Here is a 23,568-nt window from a genome sequence, read left to right as displayed (position 1 = left end):
ACTCAGTAATATGAAAGAGATATGTCGGAATTTGCTAAAGAAACTAAAAAGAGAACATCCAGTCGTCCTTAAGTACGATTATATCCCCATATTATCCTTTCTCGGACTAATTATTATTAGCGACAAGATAAGAAGATTTATGATTCAATACAAATTATTTGATATGCCACGTATAAAAAGAGAGATATTCAAGTAGCTCCTTAAGAGAACGTCCCGCAACTTTTCGGAGCAACATCGCGCGATCGTCGCGTTCGAAGAGAAACACGTACGTCGTGATTGACAAAAATAAATGATAATTTTTAAAGGGAAATGTGCTCACGTGTCTCGAGAACGTGATACGAGAAGGATGCGGAATCCTTCGTCGTCAAGGAAGTCAGCTGTCACCGTGACAGATCGAAGCGTGCGTTCGCGTGATCCTGAACGATCACCGGCCACGGTAAACACCGGCGCAGTTTGCGTTCCATTATTACGCGCTCGGAGCACGGTCAAGCGCGCGGAACGTGTTGCCCTTTCGACGCGAGCGAGCGAGCGAGCTAGCGGCAGACTCTCGGCGATGTCACTGATGCGATAATCGCGTCACGCGTCTCTTTCGTCGGCGTCGGGTTTTCTTTCTCTCTCCGAGGATCGCTTTGTGCCGACAATTTCTCGGCAATTGAGCGACTCCGCCGGCACGCAATTAATAACGCGGCCTCGCGAGATAGGACCGAGATAAAGCGGAGCCGCGCGCTTACGTTATCCAGCCCCTGGCTCGGGGAGTTAAATGATCGCGATAGTGACGACGCGGAAAGCGCATCCTCGGCGCGCGCGCCAGCCAGCCAGCCAGCCAGCCACTCCGACTGATTCATCGCGACACACTCCGAGATTTCGCGTTCTCGGGCGGAAACGTAAAAAAAAGAAGAAATTTGCATAAAATCCTCGCTACGCGAACGCGCGCCTGGTTGGAGTCACGGGCGTTAAGATCCTTTTTAGAGACGCTTTGCGAACGTTTACCGCGAGGTCTACGACGTAACCGCATGGGGGGATCTACGCCACTGGTTGCTTCCAACGCGATAACTAATTCTCGTCACGTAAGCTCCTGTGCGTGGCACACGTCACATTCTAGGTAGAATCGGCTTCTGCTGCTAGTCGCCGTTGGACGACGACTTGTTCAGCTGATTGTACTTACTGACGGTCGATCGATTAGCGATATTTCTAGGTCCACGGTCCGATTTGTACGCATCGGAGAGCGCTCGATACAACCGTCCAGTCGTGTATATTTCTCTGAATTTTAACTCCCGTGTAATTAATCGGTCATAACATTTTCGTGATAAATTCGCTGCGTAAATAATTAACTCGGCAATCGGCCCGTTTACCCGCACGTAGCGCGCGCTCCATCAAAATAGGTTCTCTTTGTGGACAAACGGCGAATTGTACCGCCGGACGTATATTTCGAAATTGTGTAAATAGCGAGCGTAGAGCACGCACGCTCGCTCCCGCGCGAATACGGATTCATATCGGGGCGCGGCTACACCGCGCCGTTGAATAATTCTATCACTTTAATTACCGAAGTTTATAGCGCAAATCAGCGCGATGGGGGGAATAATAGAATCTCGCGAAAGGGCGCGGGTCCGCGCGTACTCGCTTCTCGCGCGCGGCGGGTGCTTTTCTTCGATGATGTACGGGGGTTAGGCGGATTGTTGTAAATATAGCACACGTCCGACAGTGACTAAAGGCGAGAACATCAATCAGCAGTTGCGAGAGCCATTGTGCCCCACGAGGCTGATAATAAATAGCACCTTCCGTTCTCGCCGGTTATAATTCCTCTTCCCGATCACTCCTCGTGTCTTGTCCCTCTCGTCGGCTTGCCTTTTTCTCATTTTCCTCGCGCAACGATCGCGCGCGCGCGCATACACACGCGCGCCCGCTCTCGTATACCATCTGTATGTAGTATCTGTGCCGCGCAGAGAACAGGTGTCTAACTACCGACTGCCGTTCCTGATAGCTATAGAGCATACCCCAGGCCGAGTACCTTTATTGTAGCTTTATTGTACTTCTTGCTTCCTGCGGATCGCTCGAATCCGTACAATTACACGTGAACTGCGACCGTAGGATAGGTAGCCACAACTCGCCTGTCTATCGATTAACCATTAGCGAAATTAATGGTGCCTGTAGACAATAGAATAGCGCTATAAAGCTTAAGAAAGCGAATTAGATACGAGACACCGGTGCAGATTGCGCTAGTCGCGCGCGTGTTTATGTCGGTCTCTACGTGATCCGCTTTCAATAGAAGAGTAATAGCAAAAAGATAATACCATTTGCTTTAATTTATTTTATATTCGGCGACGCGTATGCAGAAGTTCATTCAAACTGTTTCGTCGACAAGAAATTCTCTCGATAATTTTTCTTCGCCGCTTCCATCATCGGAGAATATATATCAGCTAAACATGACAACCTACCGGTAAATTACATGTTTCCAGAAATTACATCTCGACAGCGAGATATTCGGTCGACTCAGCCCAGCCACTCATTTTATAATGGACAGAATGTTAAACAAGCGAGATGACAGTGCTCACTATGCTGCCGGGAAAGCTACACTTGACTATTTTATGCGCCCGCGCTTCGCCCGCCTCGAGAGCGCCTCTCGCATGCGCTTTCTACTTCAGTTTCAAACTTTAATTAAAAAGGTGGAGTCACAATAAGGTCCTTCTACCTCCTGGGCCGGCCCTTACCCGTCCCCATTTCGCGCGTACCGCCGCGCCGCACATCCCGCCCGTGTCATGGCCCTCTCGTGTCCGAGAGAAGCTATTTTAATTTCATTCACGGGAAATAAACAGGACAATGAAATTAACGCTCCGACGGGGCGAGCGTGCATGCACGTTCGCGCGTGCCTCTAATGTATAGTCGAACTATATACATTTCCGGTACAAATGGCACTCCCTTGACAACGGTTCATTTTCGGCTGGATACGGTAAATACGGGTGTAACCACAATGAAAGTACAAAAAAGAGTAGCGGGGGCGATTAAAAATCAACGCGGCCCGGCGCGCGGCGCCGCGTTTTTCATCTTGCGCGTCGCTTGATTAAAATTAATTGCTGCGTTTTTAATTACGAAATGAAATGTAAACATTAGGATGGACGTTTTCCAACGGGGAAACTTCATTTCGCTTCGCGAATATCTACTTCGTTCTATGCCATTGTATTGAAAAGAGATGGGATTCTTTTTTTGTACGTAATTTTGTAAAATATTGGGGATGGTAATACAATATGTATATACGAAATTATTTTATCGTCATTGCCTTACAAAAGCTGAGTGAACGAAAATTCGGAAAATTCTGCGGTGTCTTTTCGGGTGAAGGGAAGCAGACCCACTCGAGTGGATGTTCAGCAAACCGCGGGATTGAGGTGGCTGTTACCAAGGCGCAGACCGATCTTTGATTAAGAATTTAAGCGGAATAAGTTGAGTCTCTGATAAAAGGTGACCGAATTTTCGGTAGGTCGATACTTTGCCTCTCTAGTTGTCCCGGATTAATGTAGCATTTTTAATAATACACATTATTATAATTAGATTTCACAAAAGCTATACAAAATGTGAAATTGAATTAAAAAATTTAGAGTTGGAAAATCAATAGTTTGACGTCGAAATTATTTTGCGTTCAACAATTGCTTCATGTACAATTCAATATAATGTTTCTGCATTCATTAAATATTTATTGAAGAAATTATCACATTATCTACATCTATTTATGTATTACCTGTATCTTAATTATTTCTTTTATTTTTTATTGTATTTCTGTTATTAAATCGCTCAACTACACTAAAAAAAATTTGCAAGAATTATTTACAAGAAAATAGATTTCTTTGAATTTTAGTTTCCTTAATTCAAAGAAGGTATTAGGTAGATTCGAGAAAATATTTTAAACTCAGAAAAATGTTTTCTTAAATCTACCCAATACTTCTTTGAATTAAGGAAACTAAATTCAAAGAAATCTATTTTCTTGCAAGTAATGAATTTTTTTTCAGTGTAGTAAGAACAGATATTAAGATTTCCATAAGAATAACAATAATTGTTAATATCGCTTCACTCTGCTAGCGGTCATTTGGTCAGTCAGAGAAGAGTCGAGCAATGATTTACGGGATAAAAACTGTTGAAGCTAGCAGTTATTAGCGATTGTATCTGCGCGGCGGCAATTATAAGGTCGGCCGGCAAGCGTGACGACATTGGGTCATCGTCGGCACGTAATCGCAATCGCTCCGCAATTCACTGCAGCATTTCACGCCGGCAGCATCATGAACCGCCGCATCACAGGCGCCGTGCCAAAACTTAATCTAATCTCGCCGCCTAGGAAATATTTATCGTATAATCAACCGATGACCGGTCGTGAAGTGCCATTGCGTGCGTCGCGCCGCATCGTCACGTCGAAACGATTCATAGCGCTCGTTTAATGAATAATCGACTCGTTCCGCATGCGATCATGCCCGCGTGATTACGTTCTCATTTTCTGCTCGATATCATTCGGTACGGCGTGCGATTAAAGTATGGATTTCTAGTGGCTAGACGTTCTCGCAACTATCTTTATTTCGCTTATAAGCAAACTTTTGTAATTTATCTCCGGAGACTCTTGACTCCATTTCGTATGCTTATGCTTTCTATCGGTAAGATACGATCGCATTAATAATATACAAGTATCGCAATCGCGTCTCTTTCGTGTGTACATTGAAAAATATTCTGATATCTAATTTCCTGTGGAAAGTTACGTTACGAGCATAACACTCGGAGATAATTCCACTCACGTTTAGGAACGATTTCAATTACGCGAGGTGTTTATATATCTCATTTACGATAATATTACTTTTCCTACAGTTTTATCTTTCGCTCTATAAAATCTGCATACCATTCACGTTTCGCTGAATTTATGCGTCGCGTACCAATTTTACTAGGCAGTTAACGAAAGTGGAGCGACAGTCGCGCGAGTCCGCACAACGAAAGGACTGGTTAATCCAAATCCGCGAGGGCCTATTCGTCGCGCAAGATTAGCAGCCCACGTTAGTGATTAGGCGAAAGCCGTTGCGCCAGTTTATCTCCCGCGAGGCTGCATGCCCGTATCCGCGAGCTACCTTCCGGATAATCTGACAAGCGCTCGCGCATTCGTTCGTCACGGTTTACCGCCGCTGATCTCGTCTCCCGGGGCTGTCTCGAGTTGTCGTTCAACTTTGAAGGAACGCAGTGCAGCGTGCAGCCTCGCACAGATCGCGGGACGGCCAGTAAAGCGATTCGTTCCACCAATATAAAAGCAACTGAGGCAGGTAATGGCGTGGCGTGGCGTGGCGTTACGTTACCTAAAATCGGTGCCTCGCCATCGTTACTCCTCGAGATTGCGTATCGCCGAGTTTTGGTAGGAAAGCGTCGCCGTGGAATAAAATCTGAGAGAGAGAGAGAGAGAGAGACGCCGTGTTAGACGCTGCTCCATTAAATTTCCCTCGCTGCACGCACGTTATCGTGCAATTCGCGGATCGCATATCCTTCTTGTGTGGCAAAATACAGTTTTCCCGACGATGAACCGTCTCAACTCTACTAAAATGATCGCTTATCAGATCTAATCCTTCTCCATAAGTCGCGAACCGGTACCGCACGTGTCCGCCTTCCTCGGTGTCGTTAGCCCGTGCATAACGAGAACTTTTCCACGGTACGCATTCGCCGCGAAAATATATACGAGCGCGTGGTTAGCGTATTACGAAAGTGCGTGTGTTCACTTGAGGATTGCGTCATCGTAGAAAGCGCTCGACGGCCCCGCGAGTATATAGGTGCAAACTCCTGCTTACAAGTATAGGCCTGTTCAGGACGACACGCAGGACTTAGCTAGCCATGTTTATGGCGTAAGGAGTAGTCGCTTGGCGCTCCGCTGATATTTGTCTCAATTAATCTCACCGTGAAAGTACGAGTTACGTATCATTAAGAAATACGCGACTAGGCTGTTATAATAAGATAACGTCGCCGACAAAGTAACACGCAGCGGATAATTAATTTCTGTAGACAGTTACTCTGTCTCGCACAAACGATGCAGCTCTCTTTCTTTCTGTCCCTTTTTTTATTTTTCTTAAAGTTCGTAAACTTTTTCTCCGGGAAAATACGGTTTGCAATTTGTATCTTTGATACATCTTTACTTTTCGATATTGAGAAAAGCAATTTTCTCAAATGTACAATAACTTCACATAACTTGGGCCCTTTTCGATAAAAATAGTATGACGCCCACGTTCGCTTATACGGGCTCCCTTTGTCGACGTAATTATCTACGATAATTTCCCGCAGAACGCATTTTCCCGTATAGCTGTCGACAAATCATGCGACGATAAAGCGTGCGTGTATTTATCTTCATTACCGAGCGACAGCTCGGTCATAAACATAATCAGAAAGTTCGTTTAAAGCGCGCATAATATATTTATAGCTAAAGCGATAGCGTATTATGAATGCGTATTATGAATGTACAAAATGCTTCTATACAGCGTCATCGTGAAAATAGCTACAAATTTCCGTAACGCAATAACTCGGTTTAATTCACAATTTCCCCTAGAAAATGGTATCTAAATCGATATCTTTCTCCATTTTACTCTTTCTAATTTGAACTGCGTCCAAATTTTCATTACTGTAAACTTTAGAAACTAAAATTTTTACTTTTATATTTTGGATTCAAAAGTTTCTAAAGAAAATTGAAAAATAAATTACAAATCGTATATTTTCGTGTTGCAATAATACTGAATTTCAACGGATATCTTCTGCAAAATTGATATAACGTATTGCAGAAAGATTCCTTCACAAATCTTGCCACAGAACTCGCGTCGATGAAAAATATGAATATTATTTATCTTCATTATTATGAAACAGTTCACACGTAAAGTTAATCAGGAAGTTTACTCTAAACGCGCCTTACATATATCAGCGATAGATTATGAAAGTGCATATCCATCCTATACCGAAGCTGCATCGGAAGTCGGCAAGCGCAAACTTCCGAACCGTGATAACTCAGTGTAATTTAATAGCGTATTGTAGTGCAGAAAAGTCTTTGACGTACTTTCTCTTGCATATTATAATAATATAACTTATTATACGATATTTTTCGATTCTATAGCTCGCGTAAATACAATAGAGATTAAGAAATTTATCAAAAGTTAATAATTATTAAAGTATAATATTTTTATTTTAAATTAATAATATGTATAATTACGAAAAATAAATTATTAAATTGTGTTATAGAGATAATGTAGTTTTCTTATGGGAATCAATCTAACAAATATACTCGAAGAAAATTATTTTCAAGCATATACTTACATACTGTCTACAAGTATATATAAACCTTTCTATATTTTAATATAAAATATATTAAAAATCTCTTCTCTCTGAAAAATAGCTGTATTGCTGTACTATAAGTGGAAAATGAGAAACTATACACAATTAAAATGAAATAATGTAGGAGCGCACTTGGACGTAATAGATACGGCGAAAAGTACACGTTTATCCGACCTATTAGCTCGCTCAGACAAGATGAGGAAGTTAGGCCGCAGGATGTACGATACGTTTCACCTGGCGTATTACGAAAGCGCGCATCCCCCATGTAACCTGCATCGCCGTAGGAAGTGTTCGGTACACGCGAACGGATGCAAACTTCCGAACGGAGGGTAACCGACTGCCGGATAGCTTCTTTCGGCAGATCCGCGTGAAATCGCGCGCGATCAGCGCGATGCTTGTATTATGTATGCATGTGTGTGTGCGCACCCGTGGCGTACCCGAAGGCAAACAGGAAGCGGTTCCCTGCAGGACCAGTCTACCGTTGCTTCGCGCCGCTATCTGTCCACGGCAGCGCGGCGCAAACATTTGTTCAGGACGGGGGAGGAAAAGCGGTAGCGACGGCGGCGGCGGAGGTGCGAGTGGCGATGCGATATCGGTAATAAGATAACGACTGTCCGGTGAACTGCACCCGGTCTCTTCTCTCGACCCGCCTCTCCCCCGGTTGTTTCAATTCCTGTTTCTTCCTCCCGCCCCGCCCGTGACTCCTCTCTTTGTTCTCCCCAGCCCCCGGTCTTGCTGTACTCTTTGGTGTACTCGGTTCTTCCTCTTTGAAATAACCTGGGCTCCTGCAAGAACCGCGCTCCCGTTCATTCGTTCGAACTTCCTCTATTGAGAATCCTCGGGGGCTTCGCAACTTGACCTTTTACAACGCCGATGTTTCTATATCGGTTAGTTAGCGGTTGAATTTTTGCCGAACAACAATCACGGGCCATTAAAGTCATCGGAGCTAAGTGCTCTTCCGAGCGGCAGCCGTCAGAGTAATTAGTGATTAGAGATCGAGCGCGGAACCATTTCCTTAAGCGCCTTAAGCGCCTCCACCGATTATTTCTGCCGACACTTAGGCGCCTCGATGCATTCTCGGATCTGGCTTCGGAGATAGGTATCCGGAATGATATTACGCGCGATATACCAGTTTTGCGGACCGAAAGAGCGCGCGCGTGTTATCCGGATGAATCGCGAGCACGTCGAAAGCGAATCGCCCTCTTCCAGTTCAAGTCCGTAATGCCGAACGACGATCGGTCGACGACGATTATGGCACTCTCGGTCGGAATCCTCTCGAAATCGTGAGCCTTAAAAACGTCTATATTGCGTTCTTATGAATCTCATAATGGAGTCGTGTCTCTCGAAAGAAGATCCCTCGCTCCATATCCTCTATCCAATGTCCACAAAGCGCAGAGATAGAGAGAAAGAGAGGGGGAAAAGAGAATATTCCAGATATTCTCCGGTCGTTCCATCCGGCCTACGTAATGCCAGCGGACAAAAGGAGAAAAGGAGCCCCCGTGCTTACGCATCGCGCATTGTGCGTCCGCATTATTGGACCGCGCGCGCGGTGCCGAATCCACGCGTGATCCAGCGAGTAATAAAAAAACAACGGTCCGTTCCCGTTCTCCTCGAGGAGGGTGGTGGCGAAACTAGCTCACGGTGCGCGCGTGTATACGCCGTGACATGGGACATGGTCGGAAGGAAGGGAAATGGGCTTCGCGATACCGATGGGCGAAAGGTCGGCGCAGGGTGTCGGCAGGACCGGCAGAATCGCGAGGCCGAGCAGCAACCCCCCTATTCCGTACGGTGTGAGAGTCGAGCATGTGGCAATAAACAATTTGTTACGTCGAGAGGGTCGAAGCCTGCAACGGCATACGCTCTCGCGCATTCTCTCGCTGTTTCTCTCCCACCGTCTTCGTGTCTTGTTCTCCCTTTCCCTTCCTCTCTCTCTCTCTCTCTCTCTCTCTCTCTCTCTCTCTCTCTCTCTCTCTCTCTCTCTCTCTCTCTCTCTCTCTCTCTCTTAACTCGCTCGTCGACTATCCGTTTCCTCCCTTTCTCACCCCCTTCGGGGCCACCCCCTCGGCGTCTCGCTCGTTCACGCACGACGTTACTCCGCCACCGCCGCCGCCGTAGCTGCGGAGCGACGTAACAATCAATAGCGGCGCGTCACGTTGTTTTCTACGCTATACCTCCGTCCACGCCGCACACGCGATCGTTAACCTCTCGATTATCATTGCGACGACCGTCGACGATCGCCATCCCGCTACCCTCGTGGCCAGACCACGTCAACGACAACGTAGTTATACCGCGAGCATATCGTCGTTCCATCGATGATGTAATAGTTTCAAAAACGACGAATACCGTTATATGCCCGAGTTATGTTCGAATCTCTCTCAGCCATTGTCGTGTTCTTCGGTTAGTCGAAAAGCGATTTTACACACGATTCTAGATTATATGCATAAGAGACAGAAGCTAGATAGAAAGATAAATATTTTAAAAGAAGATGCCCTGTTGACTTTTTCTTATTTGGTCATTTTATTATGTCATAAAATCGAAAATCAAAAAATGCAATCTCTAAATCTTGAAGAGAATGGATATATTTCTTTTACTACAAATATCTTTCATGAATAGAATAGTTTCATTGTAAAACAAGGATAAAAAATCGCCTGATAAAAGAAAACTATATTAATTCTGGGATTCTCTCAGAAATTTATTTAATGTTTACTTCAAGTACCAGTGGACGGTTCAAAATGTCATGATATACAGTCTACTGCAGCGTTTAAATAATTCTTGTTTCAAAAAAATATTCTCTCGTTTAATTACGCGTATAAACGAAAATGCTCACTCGTGACTGGCTCGGTGATAGAAAACTCCTAGGATCGCGGGGGTTAACGAGAATCGAAGCCGGGGCAGAGGTACGTCAGGGGTATACGGACGAATACCTGCGAAACGAGGAAACGTCGGAAAAGGCCAGGAGCTTTTTTCCTCTCGCTGCGTAGCGCCCGCCGTCCGCCGACATTATACGCACGCAAACGATAACGGAGGGGTCCGGGAAGAGAGGAAGAGATGCAGAATAAAATGAGATCGTATTATATGCACTCGTGAAAAGGAGCCGGAGGGGTCTGCTCGCATGTGGATCGTACAGCCACCGATGCACGCACATTGCGCAAAAGTGTTTTATAACACGCGTGTCCGCGTATCTGTGCGCGTATACGCATACCTGTCTGGGCGCACCGCCACACAGAGAGACATTCTTTGCCCCTTTGAAGGAAATATACGCGCGCGACGTGTGTGCGTACCGATGGTGCTCTTTTTACAAGGGAGAAACAAACGCGAATTCCGTTTTTGATGCGCACCGGCGCAAAAGTATTTTATAATGTCGGCGAAGATACACGCGATACACGCGTACATATTCGCTTTGCTATAAAACGGATTTTTAACGTATCGCGCCGTACCCCTTGCGCGAATTGAGCGCGGTTGCGCACGTTACGCGACGTTGATCGCCGACGTTGGCGGTCTCGTTTTGGCGAAATCGTTCGTCGATCCGCGTATTTATCTACCGCGCTGAATTCGCGTCAACTTTTTTATATACGAAAACTATGCGGAAACGAGAGTCGCGATGACGGTTATTCCGCGCGCCGCTTCATTCCCATATGCGGTAGAGATAGATATCGTCGTCTACGCGCACGCGCCGCGTGCGCGAGGGGGTATTTTATACACCGGTCGAGGATCGCATTTCGTTTTTGATATAATGCACTTACATCCCTTTCACACAAACATTTTTCATTAGCCGGAGTTGTCCACGTACCGGTAATCGCATATACGTGCTTTTATATATACTATATACTGTATATGCACCTCTCTCTCTGTGAAAATAAAACAAGCGCAGTATATAGTCTAGTATAAGATTTGTGCATAATTTTGAGCCTTTTTCGAGCGTCCGACTTTTTTTTTCGATCATTAAATCGCCTTTGACGTGCAGTGATCTAAGTGAAAGCAATTTTATACAACGAAGCACGCGCGCTATCGTATACGTCGCTTTTTCACGGTCCAATATGCCGCATTTCATTTACGTGAAATACGGGATAGGCCAATATTTCTTTCCTTGGTACTGGCACATCTCGCCAGAAAGGTTTTTTTAATAACTGATGGTCAAAATTGAGCCGCATAAAATTGTATGTCATTTTTGGCAAATTCTATACTTAAAAGACGTAGGTATTTATATCTAAGGTTTTATTTGAAAATTATCATTGTTGCGTATTCTATGATATAATTTAAATTATATTTTTTACATGTTATATATTTTCCTTGTTTTTTTATTAAACACGTCAAATCTTCGAAAGAAATGGGACTTATTAAAACATCTGATAATCGACTGATGGGCTCAAATGGAAGGGATTATTACTTTCACACTCTCCTCTCTAATTGTAAGTTCTCTTAGTGTGCCTTACAAAACCGCCTCTCTCCGTCACGTGAAAACCCGTTTCGCCAGATCTCCGTCACCAATCCACGTCGTGGATTTCCGCTAAAACCTTCGCTCCTACCCTCGTTTCCACAAACTCCGAGCGCGTAGTGACTGACGCGTTTGTCGGCTCGCGGCGATGGAAACCAACGACAAGCGCGGTAACCAAACTCCATTAATCAAGCGGCATTCGTCGCTTAATGAAAAGGCCAAATATCGCCTACCGTGAATGAAAGATAGCCGTTCGCGGAAACGATTCAAACTGTCGACGTAAACTGCCAAAGCGGGCAACGTACAAATTTCGCCATGACTGGGCGAGGGTGGGTGGACGTATCGGATTCCGCACGCCTCGACGAAGCAAATATCCCTATCGCGTCCAATAACAATAACCGATGTTATCACAAAAATAATTTAGCTATCAGGCACTGTGCCAAGGATATGCGCCTTAAGAATTCTTTTATTGTACGAAAGAACCGGTAGTATCTAAACAATATAGAAAAAATAGTCACTATTTCAGAAATTAAATTTAAACTGTTGAATCTTTGCAAAATGGAGTTAGTCTCTAAGTGGAGCAGGTTATAAGCCTTGGATAGATTAGCGTGAGACAGTTATTTTAAAGAATAAAGGTGTATAAAAATAAGATATTAATGTATGGAGTTAGAGTTAAAACATAATTTTATTATCGTGTAATAAAACATTGACTTGTATAGAGGGACTCGAGCTAAAAAATTTTTAGTGTCGGTCGCGCTAACCACTTTTCTCATAAGTTACGCGCCACTGTAAAAACTTTAGTCTCTCGGTTCGTAATAATAGGCAAGAAAGGCCCAGCCCGTATCTCGGGTTCTATTAAAAAACTTGAAGCCAAACTATTCTAATAAAATGCAGGTTGTACGTCGAAGGTACACGCGTATTCGCTTCTTTTGATATATATCCGTGTAAACGAGAAAAAAGCTGTAAGAAAAAAATTATATAAAGTCGAATATCGCAATGTGAAGATATTATTAATTGCTACCTACGGAACGTGACATGCATATGAATGTGAAGTGGAAGAATTAAAGGCTTTGTTCCATGAGAATATAAGGAAAAAATTAATATAATCGTGATCATTGTAACGATAATTATAACAAGATAATAATGACAGTGATCAGTAATAATAATCATTGAAATAATTAGAGATAGGTGTGATGCGCGATATTAATCCTCGTTGAATACGACAAAAAGATAGATTCACGTGGAGAGAGAGAGAAAGAGAGAATGTGCAGAGGTATTTATATTAAATTGTACAATTTGCGTTTCAAATAATAAAGGGTTTATCAACAAAATCATTGAGCTCGCAGGATTCAGATTATGTAGAGAAAAATAGAAGCGATTGAAACTAATAATTGCTGCGTTGTAACCTGCACTAAAAATCGTTAAATAAATGTATTATATTTCTGTTGTGTGTGTGTATATATATATATATATATATATATATATATGAAACTTCGTTGTTAAAAGATATTAAAAAATTAATTTTTATGGTAACAATGGAAAAAGCGTATGCTTTTAATTCTAATTCGTAACGTGTATAGAGATACACATATAATATATCAACGCACTCTCTCCAATATACGATACGTCGCGTTGCGTGCTAATTGTGCAATTAAACCGCGATTTAAATTTAATTCCTCCGGCTCTTAACTCGGTGTTTACTGCGCGGCGTTTACCGATGTATCGCGATACTTTCGAATACGCGATATCGCGCGTTAATTAAAATCCGATGTAGGTACGTCCCGGGTTTTCACATAAAAATAAAGCAAAAATTCGCGCGACATCTACTCGCGTCGCATTTGAATTTTACCAACGCTGCAACGGCTAGATCCGAAGAAGACATCTTATCCAACGTCGTAGATCGCAAAATCGATCTTCATATACATAAACGAGCCTCGCCATATGCATATGCACATGAACTGCGCTGATACGTGCCCGTGACACGTGCACGTCCTCGTCCTCGTCCCCGTCGTCGCCGTTGTCGTCGTTGGGAATCAATTAGCCCGACATGCACCGGTACCTCTTGGGATACGTGTAACACCTACACCCTGCCATGCGCACGGAACACTTTTCGGCATTTAACACCAGACCGGCATACACAAACGTGCACGCGTGTGCACCATTTATAGAAGTTATTTTACTAGCGCTACCCCGCGCGATAATATGATAATAGTGCTTTTAGAATTACACGCGGGTCGAATCTCGGCGACCGCGACCGCGCCGGTAACTTCCGGTCTTAATTACCGAAATAATGAGTCGGAAAACTCGAAGTGACCACTTTTCGATAATGTGCTAACGCGACACTGCAAATGTAATTCATTATATTCAACGTACGAATTAATGTCTCGCAGTGGCATTCGTATCGAAAACATGTTCGACTCGTTTGGACGGCAGGCGAAATAAATGCTAAATACAGATATAATACTATTGGTTAGTTACGTTATGCAGATAATATATCGCCGATCAATAAGCACTCGTGGCAGCTTCGTGCATTTGCGATAATACATCTAAATGCACTTAATTGCTTAATATCAGCAATTCTAACTCCATTATCATTGTACCACAAAATGCAATTGCAGCCTGACGTATTTGGACTGTAGTTTAAAATAATCTAACAGCTTGATAAAACCGTTTTAAAAGATATGCTTTTAAAAAGCTACGGTATTTGCATAACGTTGACCTATTACATATTTAACGGAAGAAGAAAATATTTTTATATTCGCTGCTTTTACAGGACCGCGGATTTTATTTTACCGCACTTTTTTTTGCTCAAACAACCTCGCCCAAAATGGGCCATTGGCACACAACATAGAATCATATGCCGTTTTGTAGGTATTGTTGTACATTATTAGAAAAATAAGTTTAAGTTCTGGGCGGAAGAAGTTATGACCGGTTAAATTGCCAGTGTTAATACCTATTCATTATCATCACCTTCACCGTCAGAACTGTCAGAAAATGATATAAAAATATTTTCAATATGCTCTGATAATAGCTTGATTCTTGCGTTTAAGTTTTTTTTTTCAGCAAAAAATGCAAACCAGCCGTTAGGACTGACTTACAATTAGCCGAACAAACAATAAGTTTGTTCGTTACCGTTTGTCATCACGGGAAAGTGCTCTGGGCGCAAGAAAGTCTGGACGATATTATAAAAAATATTATTTTACATAAAATTAGTGATATTATAATATTTAAGTTTTAAATAGTACAAAGTTTTTAGTACCTATTAGTTAATATTACATACGGTAATATGCGAAATTTACGCCCCAGAAAATATTTTTCACGTTTTTGAGACAAATGTTATTATTATTTCCATCAACCTTTCCTCTACAAATGCATATAGAAGTCAAGTGTGTGCGTTTATGGTCCAAAACCCCTTGATAAAATGGGCGAGGTTCTTGCCGCTAATACCAGCCGGCTAATCAGACCTCGAAATGGAATTGCGCTCCGCTATATTTTTCAGTTGGAATTTGACGAATGAGCACAAGCTCGCCAGTGTCACGCGATGCTTTCGGAAGTCCGCGTACACATAAATGGGCTTGTCCGTTCATTCGCGCATTTCCAACGGACGGAATAGCTGTACGGGCCAGCGCGGCGTCCATCGGCCATTCAGCTTCGGGTTTACGCACGTATGCACGTGTAATCCCCGCAGGGGTTTATAGGCCACCATCGCGGCGTACACAGCGTTACATATCTCCGCGGTGATCACCGACGCTGGATTCTCGCTCTGTGTCGGGGGTCTCCCCGCCGACCGTCCCTCCACCATGTCGTTAATTAAAAGCCACCGCGTCCTCGCGACAACCGAACCCGACAACCCGCTGCATTTTTAGTAGCTGTTTCCAGTGTTCAACGACGGGAATATCTCTCGATCACGAAAACTTCGCTTTACGATTCTCGCAGTTGAGCGCACCGATAGAGTTATCGCGTCGACACACACTCTCTCTCTTTCTCTCTCTCGGTTTATTTACAGCGGTGCGCTCGGCGAGGAAAAAAATGAGGAACGCAGCGTTCATTACGGAATCGTCGAAATGGCTTAATTCGAAAATGAAATAAAAAAAAACCGGACCCGGCTCCCGGACAAAAGCGTGCCGGCGAATTCCCCCGCGTGTAGTCTGGCACGTCCGTGTGTCAACGTGTGATTTCCGGTTAACACGCGCGCGTGCACCGTGGCACTGCATCATGCGCCACGATGGAGCGTTACACGGCAGTATCGAGGGTCAATATTATCCGGTCCCAAAATCGATCCATAATTATTAAGCAAACACGACGGGACGGACGGCAGGCTCTCTCCCAAAGCATGCCTGGACAAATATGATTACATCGTTGATGTGAACATTCCGATCAATATAAACTGCATGCGGTGGCATTCTCTACCCAATTAAGCTCGTACGGATCTGCCCGCGCATACATGAAAATCAATCCTCATTGGCCGCGCATCGATGATATCGCCTAATTAGCTCAGAAGCCGGCGGCAGCCGCGTGTGCAGTATACGCCCATGCATAGCCGCCGGCAAAAACAAGCCATTTACATGGTCTCGTACTCCAAGCCGCGTAACCAACGCGCGCTCCTGTTTGCCGGCGTCCAGTTCAATTTTTGCATTGTCAAAAATATTTGCGAGCGTATAGCACAAAAAGAGAACAATACATATACATATTCTCTATTATCCAGATATAATACCAATTATATAAAATATTGTAGAATCATATGGATGCAAACATTGTAAACAAGTTCGCGTTGTGTATGTGTTAAAATTAATTGCATGGCGATGGATTTTTAGTTTTATTAAGAACTTTTTATGATACTTCTATTTCTACAAGTTTATGTGAAAAATAAAAGTATTACTATCAATATAATTAACATTTCTTTTTAATTTATTATTTCTCTACTTGTATTTATAATGAATGAAGTAAAATAACTGGTCTTAAACAAAAAATTTCTTGTAATGTTGGTATTATATCTATATAATTACATATTTACAATTATGTTTTAACTTTTACTTCTATTGTGATTTTGTATTAGTCTGTTTCATTCATTTTAAACAATTTGCAAGAACATATAATTTTGTTTAATATCCTCGAGCGTCAAAATTGCACAGGTTCTCTAGAATTACTCGACGCCAGACGGACGACAGACACCGTGACGCTGACTAGAAGTGTTTCCGGATGTATATCGCAATGCTATTCATCGCGGATGCCTAATTAACAGTGCCCCGTGGCATTCTGACCCCGGCATTGTGCCGTGCGTCGCGGGGCCCTTTTGCGCCGCGCCGACCGCGCACGCGGCGGCGAGAATTTAATTAACCTGTTCTGCATTTGATAGCCGGCGAAAACTTCCGGTCGGTGTCTTTTGTGAGGCGGTCGTAATTAATATTCCTTGAAAGCGGCAAAGAGCAGAAGGCCTCGACCGAGAGAAAGGCAAATGCGGGTCGGACTGCGAGGGGGGAGGGAGAAGGGGAGGGTATCTCGGAAAGGGACCGCGCCTACTAGTACCTACTCGAGAATGATCAAAAGAGTTATCAAACCGCGAGATTTTATCGCTACTGTTCGAAACGTTTGTGCGAATGAATGCTTTCTGAAAGGAGTGCAACCACCGGCTACTTCCGCGAAAATTAAAAACTGGACCATTGACGATAATCGAGACATTTAAACCGCTGTCGAACTACTTATTCGTGTAGTATGAAATTTATCGTAAATATCGAAATAATATCACACGGAGAATACAAGTATTGAGATATTATTATCGTATAACACACACGATCGGCTTCTACGGATCGCATTCAAGCGCGCAAAAGCCATTTATTCCGTGACACTGAAAGTTGTACCGACAGATCGTATCAACGTCTAAAGTCTAAGCACGAAGGAAACAAGCAACGTAATTAGACGAGGACGGAGAGCGCGCGGTGCACTCCCCGCAAGCTGGAAATATATTCATGATCGCGTTCGGTGTTATCGAGAAATGCGGTGTACGTTGCACGGGAATGGATTGCGACTGATCTAACGTACGAGTTCGTCCTCGTAGGGAAATATCGTTGGGCGCAAGCACGATCTTATTACATTTCCGCCATGAATCCCATCGAGATACGCGCGGCCCAGAGAATAGTGTGTAAGTCACCGAAGTAAGATAATGGAGAGGAAAAAGCACGGGAGATACGATGGCGGGAGGAGGGGCGGGAGATCGTACGCGGGCGAAACACGGCAAAGCAATTTCTGTACAACCACGTTTTCTCGTTTCCGCGAAGGGGGCACCTTCGTGAGGAAGCCGGGGAATTTTACATGCGCGCTTACACGCATGTGCAAGCCGCCCGTGTAAAAGAATAAACTCTCATGAATGGTCGAGCGATTCGCGATTTGTTATCTCGCTCTTCCCTCCTGCCCGCTTCCCCCCCCCCCTCTCTCTCTCTCTCTCTCATTACGAATTATGCCGTGCCCCGGATAGCTTATCGACCGTTTCCATGAAACCTGACGAGAACGCGCTATCGATTTCGCCGGCGTTAATGATAATCAATGCGAAGCGCGATGAGATTTCGCTAATGGAACATAATATATCGGCCGTGCTATCGTGGTATTATTACCTCATTTCCCAAACGAAAGACACTCTCTTATTCGTAGAGAGCGCTTGCCCGACCGCGCTGAGTCTGAGAGATTTTTATCGTAAGCGCGCAAATGCCTTCTCCGCCTGCTATTAACGAGGGAGATTAATTTTACTCCGCGTCATATTCCGCGTGACGATCCGTTTTCAGTTCGATAGAGAGAATCGATATTACAGCGCAGTAATATGTAAATGACCGTATAAAAATCAATTTAACGAAAAGGTGTGCCTCGGGTTGCTTCAATTTATGGCATAGAATCGCGCGGAATAATCCGATCGAATAAACCTCGAATTGCATTAACTGACATAAAGAATATCTTTATGCGATATTATTACATATCACCGATATGCAGTGTAACGTTCACGTTCGTATAGATTTATAGTACCCGTATCACCGTGGCCGTTTATCGCAAATTACAGGGCGCCAACTGACTTCCCTGCATCCGTTTATCGGTTTTATTAATTGCCTGCTAATCAAGAGCGGCGAATAAGGCGGAAAAAAATAATCACGTGTCTTTTAGATTACCGTCGAAGCTGCATCTGCAGCTGTCCTCCTTAATAATGCTCGCTTATCCATATTCCGTCATTAATTACGTTCAATACAAATTGATAATGCGCTTTATAGCTGACCTCATTTCGCTTCTAGGTTGATCCCTATTATACGGACGTAATATTCATAAACTCCTATTGGCTGTAATTACGGCATACGACATGCATGCACTTTCATTAATAAGACATACGGTTAATAAAGTTACGATATAATAATAGCTTATCAAAACCAATCAAAATGATTACGTAATAAATGTAAATTATAAAGATATTATCTTCTGTATAATTTTTTCATTCAATTCACGCAAATTAATTAGATCAATCATTCTTAATTATCTACTAAATGTATGAAGCGAAATTAAAGGACGATAGCGCTGCATATTATGGCGTATCGGCAAAATTCGAAAGGCAAAATTTTAACCAAGAGATATTTATCTGTTCTCGAAGGAAAAAGAGAGGAAAACAGCCAAATCCCACGTGTATCGCAATGCGCCACGATAAAATAATCTCGAGTACATGGATACACGTTGTTGCTTTTTCCTTCTTATCGCGAAAGCCGACTTGAGCTGTTTTATCTCGCGGACGGAAGAAGGCCGAAAAAGTGGAAGGAGAAATGGAAGAGGCAGAGGAAAGGAGAGAAAGAGCATAGAAAGAAACGTCCGATTCGCGCGAAGAATCACGACGTTCCCCCGCGAACGCCCATGCATATGCATCTCCTCGTGTAACAGGAAAGGAACTTTTCTCGGTAAGAGAGAGGCCAACGACTCTTTACACATTTATCTCTCGAACTCTCCTTTTCGACGGGCGGAAAAAGTGAAAAGGAAAAGACGGGAGGCGGAAAGAGCGCGTCCCGTCATCTCGTCTCGTCTCGTCTCGTCACTGACCCGGGACAATAGACGCGGATTTTCTTAACGACGGACGAGTAATGATGTGGAGAACGAGCCTGATGTGCTTCTGTATCCGCGGCAGCCTCCGCGGCAGATGCCGTCACTCGCGTTTAAACGAGATCCGGCGACACGACGAGTCTTATCTCTATTGCGGGATCGCTGATTGCTCCCTTCGTTCGTTTAATTTACGATGAATCGCGCACGGGCCGCGTCTGCGAATAAGACTGGACGACCCGCGACATCTCGTGCTGTGAATGCACAGAATAACGAGACGCCGTCACATCTCCTTGCACAAGCGCGAACACATGGCTTCATCCCATAATTCACGACGAATCCAATTCATGACGGACGATTACGCGAGTGCTCGTAACGTCGTAACCCGAGCTGCGCCGCCGCGCGCCGCTAAGAATGAGTTATCGCACTAACTTCGATTAATTTCTTTGACGGAACTGCATGGTTAAGTCATCCTAACGTAAAAGCTCGTCGCTTCCTCTCGCGAGAAATTTATGCAATTGATGCGACTGTTTCAAAATTTCTCTAATGTAAGCGATACACTTACATAATTTTTTATAAATCCGTGAAATAATGAAAACCACGTTTACTCGATTTAGCAATTTTCATTTCAAGCGATTTCAAAATATATTGTTAATTTTGAATGAGTTTCCGGAGAATATCTAAGACAGCTTAAAAATTTATCTCGAATTTCTTATATGTGACTTTCATGATTGCGATACTTGCAACTCCCTTTGAAGACACATAATACGTTTGCTATTTCATTTTCTATTCCACAAATCTAACTCGGTATGTATGCAGCGGTATGTGTTGCAGGCTTGACCATTTGAATGCATCATTCTTTCACGTTGCGTGTTTCTTAGACAGACAGCAGACATATTTCCAAGATATTGTTCTCGGAACTCGGTGGAGATGCCAGCCTTAAGAGTTGATGTTTATTCAACAATATACTCAAATAATTCACACTTTTGACGCGAGTGAGATCGCTCGGTCTAGATACGCCCCCCTTCTGCACACGCGCCATTCTTCTCGTACGTCCAATCATATGTGTTACTCATCGTTATCGAATATTTAAAACCGCTCAAATTGCATGTCGTGCCGGTTGAAGCATGATGAGTAAAGCGTCTGAATAATTATCCAAGCTGATTGGCGCTGTGATATGTGGGTTGCAAAATTCGCGATGACTTTTGCATTGAGTTATCGGCCGCGCGCGCTTTTAAGTTCGGGGGATAGACTGATAGATGACGGGGGAAAGAGAGATTCGACCGATTCGCAGCATTGCATCGCTGCGAGAACACGGCGCCGCGCCGCGCCGTGGCGTCACGTTGCATCTCGCGCCTGCAGGCGTCCATTTACATAACGAGATTATTTCATTTAGGCCGCGAATGGAGTCGTAACCCTATATGTAAATTCGAGACACGTGAAAAACGTGCGATCAGAGTGTTTGAATACAACGACCCTCGATCGTGATCGCGCACACCCTTTCAATAGGATTTCACGGTGGCGTACGTATGCGCCACAGGAGGGGCGGGGGAGGGGGCGGCTTCACGCGTTCGTCGTGACCGAGAAACTCGATGACTGTCATAATCGCGTACGCTTTTCTCCGAATGTCCGATGACAGATAAGAGAATTGAATATCGCCGCTCCCACGTGACGCCTGCACGACCGAATTAATTACTCACGACACTCTTTCGTTATACGATAAATATAATAAGTAATTCTTTTATCGATCATATTCTCATATATCTCAGATATTTTTATATCAATTTCCTGGAAAAATTGTATTTATTCTTAGACAGGGTTCGCCCCATCTGTGTTATTATTAACTCCCTCGCTCGCCAGTACGAAAATATAGTACGGATACGATAGGGTATCGATCCGATAAATTAAAGGAACGAATAATTCAACATCACATAGGATATAATCTAATCGCGCAAAACTGATTCGCAGCGGACTCAAAGAAAGCCAGCAATAATCCATAACGATGATTTTATTAATCGAACGGCGATATTTATCCATATCATACGCGATCGCAAATACAGATGTATCAGTAACATGTAGGGGGCTTCGAATATCGCATTACCTAATTATCCATGTAAATGAAGCAGCCGTTATTCGAATAATAGAATCAACTACTCAACATACACTAGGATATGCAATTAACCCCCTCATCGCACTAGCCATAGCAGTAGCCATAAATTCGTCGATGTGATAAATTATCTCGGGCCAGACAATGCAATCGGGGACAATCGTTATCGCCCTTATTGTCCGATCAAAATATTCATCCCAATCTCTGCGTAGATATCATAATATTATAATATTACCGATATATCTCTAAATTATACACATATGTACGTTGTTGCCGCGTAGATGATCAGCGTAATGAAATTTAAAAAAAAGGAGAAAAGCATGTATGTCGTCGAGAGCGAAAAGCCACAAGAATATTTGCTCCCATAAAAAATTGGAAATTATGTTTATTGTATGTAATATGTATCTACTAAATTTAAATATAATCGTGATTTTACTAAAAACTTATTATTTGTATAATTGTAATAATTTGTTATTTGAGTTATATATAGAATTTTTTAATTTTTAATATCTGCATTTCTTTTAGAATGTGCTCTTTACGTGCGACTTGGACCTATATTCCTACATAGCGTTTCGATTTATGGAGCCGGCGATATTATATCCCGGTCTCGCGCGGATAGCTAGATTTAAACGGTCGAACAGCACGTCGAAAGTTATATGAAAGTAGGCCAACTGGCCAGAGGGCTTCGCTGGAGGGTTTGTAATCGCGTGTAAGCCCCCCAATCCTCATCCCCGTCAGTCAGAATTCCCGGTGGGAATGAGGAAGAGAATTCATATATCGTGATACAAGGGAGACTGTACGTGGTGTTGTTGCGGGGTATAGTTACACGAAACGTAGGATGACAAAAGGTAAACTGGATGGCGATGCCAGAGAAAAAGCACTCCGCAATGCAGTAGTGCATTTAATCAAATTTCAAAGCCGATGCATTTCGCTGATTAAATCATACCGGCTATAAGTTCGAGAAACGTGAAAATCTTAAAATTATATTATCCCAATGTATGGCACATAAGTATGATTGGAACAACGTAACGTAATAATAATAATAATAATAAATTATTAATTAATTGCATTAAACTTGACACGTTCTAATTACAGGACGGAAAACAAAAGAGACAACGTTCAATAAATTTTATTTAAACTTTACCAAGACAGCGGATCCTACTTTACAGGAATATTTTCAATGTAGACATTAATAACCACATAGGCATTAAAAATGGTGAATTTTTTGTTTGAATGCTTTTTGTGAATATATTCTATATCATATATGCGCATGGAAACGGGAGTCGAAATTTTCGGAACCTATGTTCCGTCGTGGACTTTTTTGCTTCTCGGCTCTCTTCCACGAAGGCATGAACAAATTCAAGCACCGTATTTTGTTCGGCTCGCTGAATCATTAATGGGCGCCGCGTCCTAAGAGCACAGTTGTTGCATATCCAACGTAACGCGAAGGGAGTCGGACATCGAGCGTGACATAAATATGTAATATAACGTGCCAGCGTGAAAAATGTACTCTGGATTATAAGGGCGGGGCGCGCGCTCTCTTTTATACCGCGCCGTTTTCCGTCATCCTGCTCCGTCCAATTTTCCAACGTTGCTTGCGCAACGAAAAAGGAATATATCACACCACTTTACTGTGGGCGGCGAGCGTTTA

The 23,568-nt window shown here is 43.4% G+C and overlaps 1 protein-coding gene across 1 annotated transcript in view; it reads left to right on the top strand.

Annotated features, from left to right (window-relative positions):
* The window catches only part of LOC139773758 (discoidin domain-containing receptor 2), a 159,642-nt gene that overhangs the window by 1,026 nt on the left and 135,048 nt on the right, over positions 1 to 23,568 (top strand). The window lies entirely within an intron of this gene.

The sequence above is a fragment of the Temnothorax nylanderi genome, unplaced genomic scaffold (assembly GCF_030848795.1).
Source record: "Temnothorax nylanderi isolate EJ_2023f unplaced genomic scaffold, tnyl_v1.0 TNYL_tig0068_pilon, whole genome shotgun sequence".
Taxonomy (NCBI): domain Eukaryota; kingdom Metazoa; phylum Arthropoda; class Insecta; order Hymenoptera; family Formicidae; genus Temnothorax; species Temnothorax nylanderi.
Note: the sequence above shows the minus strand (reverse complement) of the source record. Positions and strands in the feature narration are given on the sequence as shown.